This window comes from Tachypleus tridentatus, chromosome 10 (genome assembly GCF_004210375.1).
Source record: "Tachypleus tridentatus isolate NWPU-2018 chromosome 10, ASM421037v1, whole genome shotgun sequence".
Taxonomy (NCBI): domain Eukaryota; kingdom Metazoa; phylum Arthropoda; class Merostomata; order Xiphosura; family Limulidae; genus Tachypleus; species Tachypleus tridentatus.
Window position 1 is genome coordinate 193756636 of NC_134834.1, and position 17956 is coordinate 193774591.

At 35.4% G+C, this 17956-nt stretch overlaps 1 pseudogene; it reads left to right on the forward strand.

Moving 5' to 3' along the window:
• Positions 1-15685: 15685 nt before the first annotated feature.
• Positions 15686-17014, forward strand: LOC143227879 (ubiquitin-conjugating enzyme E2-17 kDa pseudogene; annotated as a pseudogene).
• Positions 17015-17956: the final 942 nt, after the last annotated feature.

Here is a 17956-nt window from a genome sequence, read left to right on the forward strand (position 1 = left end):
CCATAAAGGGTCAGACAACTGGGTCTGCTCTATTCGAGGAGACAGTACGACTGTGTAGTAGTGTTTCATTGGATTTCACAAAACTGGTAAGTGTGACAACTGATGGAGCTCCAGCCATGACCGAAGAAAGTAGCGGGCTGGTAGCACTGTTGATGAAGCATCGAGGAAAGCAGAAGAGACAGTTGGTGAAGTTGCACTGTATTATTCACCAACAGAACCTGTGCTGTAAAGAACTTGGTTTTCAGGCATTGATGGCATTAGTGACGAAAACCATTATTTTCATCAAATCACGAGGGCTCAATCACCGTCAGTTTCGAAGTCTTCTTGAAGAAATTGATTCAGGCTATGGTGACCTTGTGTATCATTGTGAAGTATGCTGGCTGAGTCGAGGGAAGATGCTCAGAAGATTCTGGGAGTTGATTGATGAGGTGATAGAATTCCTCAGAAGCAAGAACAAAGACACAGAAGTGATTTCCATGACTGATCCAGCATGGCAAGCTGATTTGGTCTTTCTGGTCGACATGACACAACACTTGAATAATCTGAATTTGAAGTTGCAAGGCAAAAAATCAGTTTGTCTGTCAGCTTGCAAATCACGTCTCAGCTTTCAGGACAAAGTTGCAGTTGTTCCGGCAGCTAGCAGCACCAGGTAACTTCGTGCACTTTCCCACTTTTCAGTCACAGCTATAGAAGAATCAGGACATTGACACACAAGTTTATGTTGGGAAATGCACCAATGCAGATTGTTGATGAAACTTTTTTGCTGATCCGTTCAGTGTGTCAGCGGAATATCAGCTCTAACCTACTGATCTCCAGGCATCTGATGAGCTGCGTGCTATTTACCGAGAAAACAGTTTGCTTGACTTCTACAAAACGTTGCCTGATACATTTGCTAATCTGAAAGAGAACGCACTTGTTCACACCAGCATGTTTGGCAGCACGTACTGCTGCGAACAGGCTTTCTCACATATGAAACTGAACAAAAAACAACACTCGCAATCAGCTGACTGATGATCATTTGGAAGCAGTCTTGCGTCTTTCAACGTCAAACATCAAGCCGGACATTTCTAAGCTCGTAGTTGACATGTAGCACCATCCATCGCACTAACTTTGTGACAGTTGACGTATCATAACATTTCTTAGAATAATGTGCAAACTCTTTGATGTAATCGTTATTTGTGTGTTCTTAAATGTGATGTGCATCTTGTGTGAAACAACTGTGGGACGATTTTAATCTTCACATTTTTGTGGCCCCCAACAGTTACGATAAGTCTGTTTGTGGCCCCTGACTCAAAAAGTTTGTGCACAACTGATGTACAAAATTTCGGAAAGATTTTATCATTCTCAGTTACATTTATAACCTAAATACTTTGCGGTTGCCAAAATACTTTTGTGATTAAAAATTATATTAAAAACATTAAAAGAATTATAAACTATTTCCTTATTATTGCTTACTTTGTTTTGTTTGTCTTTGTTTATTTTTGAGCTATCTGTGCTGTACCCACCCGAGTATTGAAACCCGCATTTCAGCGATGTGAGCCCTCAAATTAATCGCTGAGCCATCAATAATTTAAATTATTTACAAGAAAGTTAAGTGTTTATTTTTAAAAATCAGAAAATAGTGAACCTTTTAGGATACTGAATTGCTCATTAGACCCAACACTTACCTCTGACAATGCCTTTGGTAATATGCAGGCATACTAGGTGCTCTTTACTTCCTTATTTACTATGAAATTTTTCAAAATTCTGCATAGGTGTATTTACTTGACACAGAATTAGTCAAGAACGAAATTAAGTTTCTTTTGACACAGTTACCTATTGCACTGGGTCATTCATCTAAGGTGTCACACGCGTTTTTTCGTAGGAGATATTTATTCAAAGTTGAATGTACTTTGCAAAAATTAACAATGACTTTCTCACTGGCAAGTCAGAAGATACCTTAAAATTACAATCTCCATTATTTTTCGATGAGAATGGCAAATAGGTGGATGGGTAGTGCATGCATCTTGACACTTTTAGCTGTTTGAACCATTACCTACAAAAGAGGGAGGAAAATTCTAGTTATAAATGCAGCCTATGTTTCATCAATATACTTTTTCCAACCTTCGTGAATTTTAAATGGCATGTCAAGACAGTTTTATGGAGTCTTTCGTGAAGAAAATGTGTATGGATACGATGCTTGATTATCTAGTAATTGGGGTCACTTATGATAATGAATGATAATAAGATTACGCTTTTCAGTCACAACAATGATTACAGTTGAAGAAACTGATTCCATTTTACTATTCATTGCAATGTATAACAATATTCGTTTCGATAAACTGCAGATAGTGTTGGTAAAAAAAAACATTCTCCAATGCCTATATGTACATGATATCGTCCAAATTATTGCATACATTTATATTATATTGTCTAAGCTATTCGTGAAACAAGTCCAAGCAAGTCTAAATCTCTTTTGGAATTAAATGCCGCCTTTAGTGAGTTTGGCCAGGTATCTTTCTTCACTGGTTTAGATTGAATTTCGCGTAAAGCCACATGAGAGCTATCTTCGCCAGCCCTCACTAATTTACTAGTGTAAAACTAGAGGGAAGGCAGCTAGTCATTACCACCCACCACCAACTCTTTGGCTACTCTTTTACCAACAAATAGTGGGATTGACCGTCGAATTATAACGCCCCCACGGCTGAAAGGGTGAGCATGTTTGGTGTGATGGGGGGATTCTAACCCGCGACCTTCAGGTGCCTTAACCACCTGGTCATCGGGCCCTTAATGGAAAGACAAAATGTAGAAATTGTTGCAAAATTTCCAACAAACTGAAGCTGAAGTTCATGATACTACCAACCATAACATAATAAAATAAAACATGAATTCAAACTGTATTATAGAAATTGATACAATTATAAAAATAAACTGTCTCTGGCAGGGACAGCGGTAAATCTTCGGATTTACAAAACTAAAATTAATGGTTCGAATCCCCTCGGTGGACACAACGGATAGCCTGATGTGGCTTTGCTATAAAAAAACACACACACATAAAATACATTCTGTACACTGTCCAACGTAAAACGACAAAATGCACATACAGAAAATGTTTATACGAGATTCACATTTTCAAACAGATTGGAATAAAATTTGTAACGAGCTTTAAAGGTAGTTAAATAAAATAGAATTGAAAAATATGAAAAATCAAAAATAGAACACAAAGATACAAGAAAAATCAACGATAACCATATTTACATAGGACGTATTAATGATAGCAGGAGATATTTGGTTGTAATCCATCTCTCGAGTTTCTTATAGTTGAAAGTAATAAAGGTGGGAACAAAAAACATGTGCGTTCGTACACCTTATGAATCACAGATTTTTAATTACATTCAAATTTACTCTGAGATTATATTTCATGGATTTCTCGTTATAAAGTGAACCTATTTGTGTGGAAATGAAATAATCTGATAATATCATGAGAAGAGGAAATCTTAGTGCTAGGAACAGACGATTTATTCCAAAATTTTCAGTTTTTACGAGAATGAATGCTGGCCCTCACTTTATTTATTAAATAGAAGAATTTAAAGGAATAGTTATAACTAAAAAAAGACTTATTCTTAAAGTAGAAGAACTTATGACTGAAATGGAGAGTTTGCTGCTGGAAAGAGATGACTGCGTAAGAGAGGTATCAAGTTTATGAGAAGTCCTCGTCTGAAAATAAGATTTTTGCTAGTTGTGAAATGTCCCTGACGTTGTCAGTTTAAAAACTACAAACTCAGAATGATTAGTGGAGGTCTTACACACGCAGTCTCTGATGGTAGATATTGGCATAAGGGAAACAAAGTCAATCAAGTGTTACCAAGGCAAACATTCTAAACGATTCCAAGACCACATCCCCAATATTGGTTAAGACGACCCATAATCTACTGGAAAGGACTTTACATGATGCAGACGGATGACATTTACCACTCTAATACATGAGACAGCATATATAAAAATCGTGAACAATATGATAATGAGTTTCTCCTAGCCTGAATGTATCATATAACAATGGATTACCATAAGAAATTTTAATATCCTCCATTCTGAAGCACGGATGGATTATTTGTCCAAGTATCAGAACCTCTGATCACACTTACCATTTCATTCCTGAGACATTGGCCTAGAGTTTACAAGTGAGAAACTTTGGCCTGTACAACAGGTCTCTATGAATGAGGCAAAGCAGATTTTGCCCACGATGTTTAAAATTGTGTCAAAAGAGCAATTTGACCCTTTCTTGAAGTATTTCAGACAAGTAACTGCTTGAAACTGCTAGAGTCAAGAGTTGGCAATCCGATGCCTGATTCTGAACTAAGGTACCATGAAGTATCAGGGCAAAGACCAGCAGAAGAACTTGGATTTAGTAGTAGTGCCAATTCAATCCTGTGGAAAATCAGGCATTCCATCAAGCTACACCAGCATGGCCAGGTGGTTAGGGCATTTGATTCACAATCTATAGGCCACTGGTTCGAATCCCCGTCCCACCAAATAATTTTGTCCCTTCAGCCGTGGGGCGTTATAATGGGATGGTCAGTTTCACTATTAATTTCTAAAATAGAAGCTCAAGAGTTGGAAGTGGCCTATGATAGCTAGCTGGCTTCCTTCTAATCTTCCACTATAAATTAGGGACAAGTAGCTTTGCGCGAAATTCCCAATGAACCAAAACATAGAGCTTGGAACAGCACTAGAGCCACGTGTCTGGCTGCTCACACAGATGACCTTTGTCAGTTTCAAAAGTAGATGAAGAAGCTATATTTGTGGACAAGTTCATTGAGAGATTTCCAAGTAAAGCCATAAGTCATTACCTGAATGGGAGAGTCATCCACACCAGGACAGAGGATTTTCAGTTTTGGCTTGGTACGAAGAAGAAACTTTTGGCTAGTCATTGGAGAAGAAAATGCTTACAATAACAGTTGTAGTAACTTCACTTCAGCCAGATCAACCTCATTAGATATCTCCACCATGTCTAGCTAGAGTTACAGTGAGATTAACCAACAAACCACATGCTTTAACACTACAATGCAACCGCATTAGTATCCTGTAAAAGGGCAAGGCTGTCTAGGCCCACCCATAGGTAACGTGTATTGATTAATGCTAATATTAACACAATCTGTACATTCTTCTGAATGGGAGGATTGAAGTACCTGTTTTGTTTGTGAAATGGTGGATTACCAGCAGATGAACTTCACTTAGTTTGACGAGCAACAAAGGATGCAGAGCAAATGATTTTGGCTAAGCAGCAAAATAATTAAAAAGGACGCTCATTAGAAAATATATGAATTTCCATAATAGTAATACATTCAGCATTTAAAAAAAAAATCTGAAAACACATGAGATTATAGTCATTTGTGACAAGGCTAGATTTATTACAGAAAAAAACGTTACTGAGACATATACACAATTTGAAACCGTCTCTTAAATAGAACAGTACTGAGCGACTAAAACTGTAGTGACACGAAAATGACGATATATCTGATGCACACTACAGCTGCATCGCGTCTTTGAATATGTGTCTGTTGGTAGTGGATACAGGAAGGGGGTTTCGGAGGCTCAAACTCTGCCTCTTTTGACGCGAAATGTGCTCAATATGCATTATATTTTTGCCGTTTTTGGATTTTATAAAATCTGCAAAAATAATCGTTATTAAAATTTATAAACAACTCGTTGTGTAAATTCCGTTACGTCATTTTTCCTCTGTAAGGAAATTCGATACTTAAAGTAGAGCCAAGCTGTAGAGGTGCTGTGAGCTATTATCAGCATCTCCAAGAGGTGTCAGAAAAATGATTGTTTTGGTCATGCACTCTTATTCGTGTGACCACACTTTTAGATTAGCAGGAAACAGGAATCTGTTATGATATTGAATGGACTGGTGAACGGACTCATTTATCCATTTGAATGAACTGGTGAACGGACTCATTTATCCATTTGAATGGACTGGTGAACGGACTCATTTATCCATTTGAATGAACTGGTGAACGAACTCATTTATCCATTTGAATGGATTGGTGAACGGACTCATTTATCCATTTGAATGGACTGGTGAACGGACTCATTTATCCATTTGAATGGACTGGTGAACGGACTCATTTATCCATTTGAATGGACTGGCGAACGAACTCGTTTATCCATTTGAATGGACTGGTGAACGGACTCATTTATTCATTTGAATGGACAGGTTCTTCAAAATTGTCTATTTTTAAAAATGCCAATTAATGATGTTTTGTCCGTTAATTAAATAAGTATAAAAACAAGCCATTTACTGCTAGCAGGTAAACCTGTCATTATGCACAGTGAAATTTAGTGTATAAGTTCTGTTTTTCTTCAGTTGAGTAATTGATAGATGTAAACAATTGACTAAGACAACTGCAGAAATTTTGAGTTTTGTTAAAATAAAATTGGGAATTTTAAAGAATGGTACAGCTCCTGAGCCAGATAATATTTCTTCTAGGGTTTTAAAGAGGGTCAAGGATTGGATATGTGAGCCATTTACCACAATTTTTATAAGTCCTTGAATAGTGGACAAGTACCAACAGATTGGAAATTAGCTAATGTCACTCTTATCTTCAACGGAGGTAACAGAAGATATTCCAGTAATTATAGGCGTTCTAGTCTTACAAAAGTTAGGAGAAACGTTTTGGAAAGTCTGATAAAAATTACTTTGCAAAGTCATTGAACAAAGTTTAAAATTTTATCAGATAGTTAATATGGTTTCACGTGCTTTGAAAATGTTACTGTATTTGTAGATGAGAATAAGGGTGTAGATTTTGTGTATCTGGATTCTCAGAAATAATTTGACGAAGTGCCACATAAAAGACTTGTAAAGAAACTTGTCTCTATAGGTGTGGAGGACAAGTTAACTAATTAGATAAAGAGTGGCTTGATGAAACAAAGCAGAGTTATTATAAACTGTAATTCAGTCAAACTTGATTAATGTTACAAGTGGTGCTACCTCAGGACTCAGTCTCAGGACCATTACTCTTTTTTATTTATATAAATGACATAGGTGAAGGAATGGTCAATAAATTATTTAAATTTGCTGATTATATCAAGGTCTTGGGTTTTGCTGACTGCAAAGAGGATGCTGCTGATTTACAAAAGGATTTAGATGATTTAGTAAGTTGGGTAAATAAATGGAATATGGGATTTAATTATAATAAATGCAAAATATTGTATTTGACTTATAATTTGAATTACAAGTATAATTTAGGTGGGAATAACCTTAACAGTGTTCTGAAAGAAAGGGTTTTTAGTGTAAGGGTTGGCCAGCCTCTGAAGCAGTGTGGTGCTGCTAGTAGTAGGGCACACATGATTTTAGGTTGTGTTTACACAAATATTTAATACAAGCCTAAAGAGGTCACTGGTTAGGATACATTTGGAGTATTATGTTTTGTCTTGGGTTTCTTACCTTAGTAAAAGCATTAAACTGTTGGAAAGAGCTCAGAGGATGGTCACTGGAATGATACCTGAAATTAAGGGGTTATCATATGAGGATTGTTTGTTTGTTTTTGAATTTCGCGCAAAGCTACTCGAGGGCTATCTGCGCTAGCCGTCCCTAATTTAGCAGTGTAAGACTAGAGGGAAGGCTGCTAGTCATCACCACCCACCGCCAACTCTTGGGCTACTCTTTTACCAACGAATAGTGGGATTGACTGTAACATTATAACGCCCCCACGGCTGGGAGGGTGAGCATGTTTGGCGCGACGGGGATGCAAACCCGCGACCCTCGGATTACGAGTCGCACGCCTTACCGGGCCATCATATGAGAAGAGATTAACATCCGTAAAGTAGTTTTCTCTTGAAAAGAGAAGAGTTAGATGGGATCTGATTGAAGTGTTTAAGATTATAAAATGAATTGATAATACTAATGTATCAACATTTTTCATACTTAACAGCGAGAATTGTAGGACAAGGGGACAAAAATATAAATTTATGAAAGGTAGAAGCCGTCTTCAGCGAAGACAGTTTTATTTTTCTAGTAGGGTGGTTAGTCTAAGGAATGGGTTGTCTTCGATGTTGTGTAGGAAGTAAATCTGAGTGTGTTTAAAACTAGATAGATATATGAATGATTAGGGCTAGTTTTATATTTTAGTTTGTTTTTTAATTTTCTTATTTTTTTACTTTAGTTTAGAGGATGGGACAACCAAGATGGACCAACAGGTCTCTTTTTGTCCCTAAACATTACGTTGTTATATTTAGAAATAATTTTCCATCGATAAAAGGCCCCCCGCTAGAATAGCGGTATGTCTACGAATTTACAATGCTAAAATCAGGGGTTCGATTCCCCTCGGTGGGCTCAGCAGATCGCCCGATGTGGATTTGTTATAAGAAAAAACACACACACACACGCACACATCCGATAAAAGTTCTTGTTTTACGAAGTTACAAGCAATAGAGTAATGGTCAAATGCCTTTCACTGAGCATCCTGCTTTCAAAATCTCATAAGCTTTCTCTGCTGTTTGATATTGTGTTTTTCGTAACCAATAAAAGGTATAGATATCATTGAACTGACAGCAACAGGGTATAATAGACTGGAAAGGCAAAATAATAATTTGGACAGTTGAGCGTCATTTTCTTCAAATCTCGCTGTTGGGACTTTGTTTAACCACGTATGGAAATAATTTTAAGCCATTTCTGTTTTAGTTAGAAATGTATGTAAACTATGTAACTTTTAGGGCACTGAATTTCATGTGAGTGTAACTATGGTAGGGGCCTGGCATGGCCAAGCGCGTAAGGCGTGCGACTCGTAATCCGAGGGTCGCGGGTTCGCGCCCGCGTCGCGCCAAACATGCTCGCCCTCCTAGTCGTGGGGGCGTTATAATGTGACGGTCAATCCCACTATTCGTTGGTAAAAGAGTAGCCCAAGAGTTGGCGGTGGGTGGTGATGACTAGCTGCCTTTCCTCTAGTCTTACACTGCTAAATTAGGGACGGCTCGGTGCAGTGTGCTCACTTAAATACTTATTGAAGAATCTGCAAGCGATTGCGGCCCTATGTTCCTAGATGGAATCTAATGGTGATAACTAACTAACTAACTAGCGCAGATAGCTGTCGAGTAGCTTTGTGCGAAATTCAAACCAAACCAAACCATCTTTCATTTAACGGAAAGTACTATAAAACATGTTACTCTTTCAGATTCTATGTTGAACTGTTTTACTTCATGTATTTATTCAGACCAAAATATAAACCAAAATAAAGCAGAAGATGAATGATTGTTGGCTTTACTGCATCATATTTGTTTGAAATGAAATATATATTTAGTATTGATAAAATAGTATTTCTATGCAATTTATTTTATTAAAAATATGTTTTTCAAAGTTGCTGTATGCACTTTTGTGTATGTGATAAACATCAAAATAACTGTGGCCATTGTTTCAAAAGTATCCTTATTCAGACATTAAGTTTCGTGAGTACATAAAAATTATGTTACTTTGAAGATTTATCATCACCTTATCTAAAACCACCAAGCACAACTCTAAAACATTGAAGCATTTAGTAGGATAATAAATGGAAATTTGAAATACGTATATTACCAAAACCTTAACTTTAAACGTTGACTATTGATTTAAGCAGGGAATTTCCTCTGAAACAGGGCTATATCCATTTCAGGTTGTTAAATCACAAATATATATTTTAAAGTCACAAATATATTACTATTCTTACATGTGTGTTAATCTACTCCTTCAAAAAATGTTGTATCTGTGCATGACTGTAATGAAAACTTAAAACTGAATTGTCTAATTTACCCCAAAAGATATCACATTAGTTGTCATTAATAATTACAGCTTTTCCTTATTTACTTTTAATATGATAATAAATGGTTAGATTTAAAGCCTCAGTGGTTACTTTATTTGTTTTTTGTATTATGAACTAGTGTGAGTAGGCCCTTTGGAAGTCCTTAGCTCCAGGCTTCGTTGGCCCTTAATTAGGTTCTGGCCAACCTCAGCATGTCCGGGACAACTTGTAGCAAGTGTTAGATATTGTAATAAATGCTCTAGAAAACTAATGAATTCCAAAATGGGTCAGACCACTGGCGTGAGGAGCTCAGTGGGCTTCTTCCATGGAAAAGTTTAGTGAGCAGACCAATTATTTCAGGACTGAGTGCAGTTTGAGGGAACAAGAGTGAAAAGTTCACACAGGAGCAACCAGAAGAATGATAAACCAGTATGCATTCCAACCAGTGAATACTGGCTTTATATTGTTGAATAACAATAAATTATATATTATTAGGTCACTGGTTATGTTTAAAATATGTCACTCACAGAACAAAAGCAATCATCTCCATCCTTGGAACTGCTATTGGCATCCTTAGAATTATCCACCATTAGAATTAGCATTATTCACTAGCTTTATTATGCAACTGCTGAAGAGATGTTTCATAAGAGCCTCATTTAGTGTCAGCCAGATTCAGTATAGGAACTGTGGATTGCACAACCGTATGTGGTAGAGGAAATAATTGTAGCTCCATAAATAACGGGTGCTCTGTGGTATATTAAGGATAAAACCTAATGCATAGTACTATGCAAACCAGTTATAGAAGTCACACATAAAATAAATTATTTTCTTTTCAAAAAGCAGACAACATTAACTTAAACGCCATCTTTCTGATAAAGGATGAAGTTCCAGTGTGTGTTGTTGTTGTTTGTTTGTTTTTGCTATTAAAGATGATCGACTATTCAGCTTTAAACCGGAATGTTTGTATTTATAGTAAGTAAAGTGGAAATAAGTGATGCTAGCTGTAACAGTTGGGTTGTATCCACCACACCTCATCAGAAAACAAGAATGAAGTTACTAATACATCTCAGGTCACTGACTGAGGAATGTGACAATAATATGCACCCAATTCAATAAAAAGAAATGAGTAACTTGTTGGTTGCATATGGTGATGTATTTGTGAGACGAGAAAGTCAGGATTAAAAATAGTGGCTTGGCACAACATAGATACAGTTAATACAACATAGATACAGGTAATGCACATCTAATAAAGCAATAACCATACATGCTTCCCTAGAACACTAAGAATGTAAAAAGTGATCAAATACAGTGGATGTTCAAAGATAGAGTCGTACAACCTTTGCAGAGTTCTTACTAATCCTCAGTAGTGAATGTGTAAAAAAAGAGAAAGTTATGTCAAAGTTTTGTGTTGATTTTAGGTAAGTGAATTTCATTGATGTCTCCCCCTGTGCCATGAACAGATGAATGTATGATTTCATTAAAAGGTTTCCACCAGTTCAACACTTTAGATCTGACGGTTCGAGGTGGATGACGAAAGGAAACCTAAGGCTGCTTTCTTTTTACACAAGAGACGACTTGTATACATTCTGCATCATGACATTCAGCCTGGGTGTCATTTCTGATGTTTTCAGGAGACTAATGCAGCGTAACATGAATAGACTGCAATGTGATAGTTGCCTGGTCTAAGTTAATGGTATTTTGGTGTTTTGTCAAAAATCCAAGTCTACAGTTGAGAACCTTTAAACGGTATCTCAACAGATAAATAAACCAAAATTGAAATTAAAACCTAAATAGTGTTCAATCTTGTACAAGAAGTAAAATTTCTCCAGCACATTGTAGGATGAGATAGAGACACTATAGACTTTCTCAAGTAAGAATTACAGAGGAATCGTACTGGATCAGTAATGATACAAGCAAGAATTATAGAGGAATTGTACTAGAGAATCAGTAATCGTACAAGCAAAGATTACAAAGGAATTGTGCCGAAGAATCAGTAATCATAGAAGGAAGGATTACAGAGGAATTGTGCTAGAGAATCAGTAACCATACAAACAAGGATTACAGAGGAATTAGGGATTGTGCCGGAGAATCAGTAATCATACAAGAAATGATTACAGAGTAATTGTACTGGATCAGTAATCATAAAAAATGATTACAGAGGAAATGTACTGGATCAGTAATTATATATGCAAGGATTGCAGAGAAATTGTGTTGGAGAATCAGTAATGATACAAGAAAGAATTATAGAGAAATTGTGCTGAAGAATCGGTAATTATGCAAGCAAGGATTACAGAGGAATTGTGCCTGAGAATCAATAATCTTACAAGCCGGTGATGACAGTTAGTTTTAGTGGCCGTGGCTCGCGATCGCGTGATTGTGGCGTGTGTGGCTGTGTTGCGGTCAGTGAAATTAGCGGAGTATTAGTGTGATATTGGACGCTGTAGAGTTTGTTAGCGTTGCGCGTGTTGGAGCTTCCATTTTATTTTCTCTTTATTTTTTTGGAAGTGTGTGAAAGAAGATGGCATCATTAAATTGTTTTTTTTTTAATTTCCCACAAAGCTGTTCGAGGGCTATCTGCGCTAGCCGTCCCTAATTTTGCAGTGTAAGAATTGAGGGAAGGCAGCTAGTCATCACCACCCATCGCCAACTCTTGGGCTACTCTTTTACCAACGAATAGTGGGATTGACCGTCACATTATAACGCCTCTACGGCTGAAAGGGCGAACATGTTTGGTGCGACGGGGATTCGAACCCGCGACCCTCAGATTAAGAGTCACACGCCTTAACACGCTTACATGCTGGGCCCTCATCAAACTGTAATAAGTGAAAGTATAAAGATGAAAACAGAAATTTTAAGCCAGAGTGGGAGGAAGATTTTGCATTCACCTATAAGTTAGGTGAACCTTTGTGGCTTATCTGTAATGTGTTACCAAGTCATTACAAAGTCAGTAACTTGAAACGCCACTATGAAACAAATTACAAAAACTTTTCGTCTGATTGTCCACCTAAATCAGAATTACAGAAAACATGTTAACTGTGTTAAAATCCTCACTAAATAGCCAGCAGACGCTTTTAACAACATACAGTGAGGAAGTTGATACAACGACTGAAGTTAGTTTTGTTATATCATGGAATATTGCTCGTGCTAAACGCCCATATTATGATGGTGAATTTGTTAAGAATATAGGTGAAGTTGTTGCAGTGTTAGATCTGAATAACACAAAACTTTAGCATCTAATAGCACAAACACCAGCTTCACGCCAGACTACTGAGAACTGTATCTCCCAGATCAGTGCTGATGTTGTCGGCAAAATACAAAATAATTTAAAGAATTCCCTTGCATTCAGCTTAGCCATTGACGAATCTACAAATATACAAGACAACCCACAACTGGTGGTATTTATTCGTTATGTTTCTTCTGAGGTAACTGTGAAAGAAGAGATGTTGGACTTAGTGACATTTAAAGAAATAACTTGTAGTGTTGATATTAAAAATGCGCTTGACAGAGCCTTAACAAATGTTGATATTCCACTGGATAAACTCATCAGTGCTGCAACAGATAGAGTACCTGCAATGGTGGGGAAAAATGCAAGATTAATTGCACTTATGAAAAGTGATTCCAGCTTCCCAGAGTTTCTCCCTGTTCATTTCATTATTCATCATGAACACCTGGCAGCCAGATACTTCAAGTATGAAGACGTTATGAAATTTGTCTTTGATATTGTCATTTTCATACACTTAAATGGGAAGGTCCACCGACAGTTCAAAAGTTTATTGAAGAAGTGGAGCTTGAAGATAAACCCAGCAATGTCTCTTTCTACTGCATTGTGAGGTAGCTCTCTAACAGCAATATCTTAAATAGGTTTGTGGATCTGTTGAAACCTATTATAACTTTCTTGAAGAAAAAAAATATTCTATCCTTAAATACATTCCCTAAAATTGAAGTAAAAGACCACAAACTGGAATAATACAAAGATAAATTGCAAGGATTGATTGACAATTTCTTAAACATGTTTGAGGACGTGCCGAAGCTGAAGCTTTGCTTCACCTTTCTTGTAAATCCATTCATGATTGATGTGATCAATGATGGTTATCCAATTCTCCAACCTCTGATTACAGAATCATTTGCTGTGGAAATTGAATTAATAGAACTACAGGAGGACCTGGGTCTAAAGATGATCCATAAATCTCATTCTGCAGTTGAGTTCTGGAAGCAAAAATCCAGAAATAAAATATCCTGAACTGAAGAAAACCAGTATGCGACTCATCTTAATTTTCAGTACAATATACAGCTGTGAAAATCTGTACACTGTAATGTCATCAACACCCGACGAACCTAATTCGTACAGCCTTGAAAACATATCAGCCGGAATTTCAACGACTCGCAACCAAGATGGAAACTCACAAGACCTCTACTAGCAGTAAATAACCTGATAATTGTGTGAATGTCTGTTTGTGTCAGAAAAATATTATGACAAGACTAAAATTTTGTAAGGTAGTATCTGATTAAAATAACTCTAATTTTATTGTTTTTACATATTTTCATCCATGTTTTGACTAGATATTTACTAAGACAAATATCATTAAAAATATCTGTTTTACCTATTTTATTTTTGTCAGTCTCATTTAATGTTAATGAAATACAAATTTACATATTTTTCTTAGATGTTTCCGTAGTTCATTACCGTATTAAATACCCTCATTGTAGTTATAACAATAATCAGCCAGGATTTTGAAAACATTAGATGCATATATATATATGTGTACTTTGTGTTGCTGAAATAAATACAAATTAACAATTTAAAAACTACATACATTAATAAATATTATTACATACGTGTATTTATTAATATTTATATATAATTTATGTCACAAAATATGCATCTAACAATAAAAAACGAGTGTGTAATATTTGTTCATGTTCTCAAAATCTGAGTTTATCGTATGTGACTCTTACCTTAAGCAAGTTTACACACCTGGACTATAGTCCAACCAGCATTAATATAGAGAGTAGAACGGCTACACATAATCTGTGGCATTTGTACGGTCATGTACAAGTGCTATAAGATGTGTTGTACCGTCAAGAAGCAGCTCTTGATTACATTGCATCTAGGAAGAGCCATAACTATAACTTATTTGTACTATTTTCAGACTTTTGAGTACCTGTAAGTAAGAAGGGATTCAATCTTAACCTGGCTCCCCTTACAGTTATTGCAGAAGTAGTTTAGAGTAAGAAAAAAAGCAGATAATTGATTCTTAAACGGCAATAAGGCAGTGTGAGAGAGATCACAGTTATTAGTTATATATATATATATTACATTTTCGGAGTTTTCAGTTAATTACCACTGTTTTTATTTTGGGACGTTACAAGCTGATAATTAATATAAAAAGTAGAGAGAAAATGGTACGACTACAGTTGTAATTTTGGTATTCTACAATAAATACAGAATTATGCATAAAAAACAAATTTCAGCTTTCGACAAGTCGTGTTTTACTACAGAACCAAACGCTCAACCAATGGGAAGATGGGTAAAATAAGCTGCTCTCCACACAATTATTTTGATTAAATAATATAAATCGTACATATATATATTTCTTAGTGTACTTAACAGGTTCTAACCATTGAAAGTCATTAACAATGTTTATGGCATTCTTTATATATGTGATTTTAGTATACGTATAATACGGTCGCTATTTTTAATTTTTTTGCGGTTGATTTCACTTTCGACAATTAACAGTTCGTGAAATGATTAAAATGTGTCAGTTTTCGTGATGAACCAAACGACAAGAATACCCTGTAGTAATTGCCGTTGTACGATATGTTTTAAATGTTTCACTAAAGAAAACACAAACAAATATGTGAGGACGAATATAAATTTGATTTGCGGAATACAATTTGAAAATAAAATCACGTGAAAACAAACTCAGGTAAAAACTTTTTATAAGCAATCCGAAGTTAAAACGCTACAAATCAACGTAAACTACGCACTAACTGGGGAGCCAATGATCACGGGCATATTCAATGACGTTATTGATGGCTTATTCGACTATAACCGGATTGGCGTTGCTCTGTCTTTAGCCTACAAGTTCACAAGGAGTGGTAGAATTGTGTAGATTTCTGCGACGTTACGTGCTCAGTATTTAACACTTGTTCTACTTTCATAATAACATTTACTGTCGTAGTAAAAAAATACTGCAACTTAGAAATGGCACTAAAACGAATTAAAAAAGAACTGGATGATCTAAGAAAGGACCCTCCTGCCCAGTGTTCCGCCGGCCCCGTGAGCGATGATCTGTTTCATTGGCAAGCGACAATAATGGGTCCGTCAGAAAGTCCATATCAAGGAGGTGTATTTTTTTTTGACAATTCATTTTCCGACCGATTATCCATTTAAGCCACCTAAGTTAGCATTTACAACAAGAATTTATCATCCAAATATTAACAGTAACGGAAGCATATGCCTGGATATATTAAGATCACAGTGGTCACCGGCGTTGACAATATCGAAAGTATTATTATCAATTTGTTCTCTGTTGTGTGATCCAAATCCAGATGATCCACTTGTACCTGAAATAGCAAGAGTGTTCAAAACTGACAAAGAGAAGTTTGGTGAAGTAGCTCGTGAATGGACTCGAAAGTACGCTATGTAGATACAAACTACAAGAATGGTTTCGTATGGTTAAAACAGAACTAATAGAAATTATAGTGTAGTTAAAACAACTAACTGTCACCAGTATTGTTTGATATTTCAGAGTACTGCTTTTAAGTTCTTGTCGAGTTTCCGTTTGCCGGAACACATACAGGAAGGATAAACAGTTGTTGTCAATTAAATTAATTATTCAGGTTTAATGTTTTCAATTTAACTTTTAAAGTAAATTTCTGGAAATTTCACAATAATTTAACCTTAGTGTACCATAATTATTATTACTAAATAAGATTTTGACCTTTTGATAGTTTTGTGTCTCAGTCTCGCAAATTGCAGTGAAATAGAATTTTGAAACTGCTTTCAAGCATATTAAGGTATGAATTATTTACTTATTTTATAATTGATTAAAATGTTTTAAAAAGGAAAGCTTTTTGTATATTTGTGCTGTTTCTTTTGTGATTTCTTATTCATTTAATTTTAGCCTTTCCAGTTTGCAAAACATCATTTATGATTTATTATTTGTTGTGGTACCTCAGTTTTGTAACATGTTGTATGGCTTAAAAGCTTAAAAATCTGTTTAACAAAAGAAGAAATAAACAAATTAAAAACAGTTGCCATTTTCTTAATACCATATCAGTTCAGTTTCATAGATACAAGTTACTTGGTTGAGTAAAACTAGAATACATTTCACTATAATAGAAACATTTAAGATATACAAGTAACAGAATTTTCTTGTTTGGTTGATTGCTCCAAATATCAGGCTACAACAAATAATTCATTCTTTGCCAAAGGTAAGTACAAATTTTAATAAAATTTTAAAACTTGTTGCTTTTAGCAATTATTTGAAATATTGTTTATCCAGTAAATTTGTATTACATTTGCCTTAAATTTTTAAATAGTTTTAATAAGGTGTTTGACTAATTGTGGTAATTTGAAGATATTTTTGTTAATGCTTTATTTTAATTCATAATTTACTTAGGTTGTATGATGGTTTCTATTTATAAATAGCATGAAAATAAGAGTTGTAAATTTGATATTGAAACACTTGTAATTTCTCACTAAAAAATAAAAAAAATTCTAGCCCTGCAGACAATTGAACTTGTGGTCATATGGAGAGAAAACTATATTTTAAAATGGATCTCTTTAATTAAGAGTTTTAAAAAATATCTTTAAAATTGTACTAAAATAATTGTAACTTTATTCTGAACACCAAGAAAACTTAATCATTATAAGGTTAACCCTTTCATGAAGCTTCAGAAATACCTTACTCATTTTGTTACAAATATTGATACAAGAGTCAAAGACCTCGATAGTTTAAACCCATTCACATTTTGTAATTGCAAATTGGATGCAATAATTCTGGCACATTGATAAATGATTCAACCTTTAAATAATACACAAAAAATAAAACCCAATTGTGGATATTAAAATGAAGAGAGCATCTCTTGCACTAGTCTTCTAAACTAACAGTACTATGGTGAAAGTAGTAATACCATATAGACTCTTACCAGAAGTTGTAATATTTTATAAACCAAAGATGCCAAGTACTCTGACC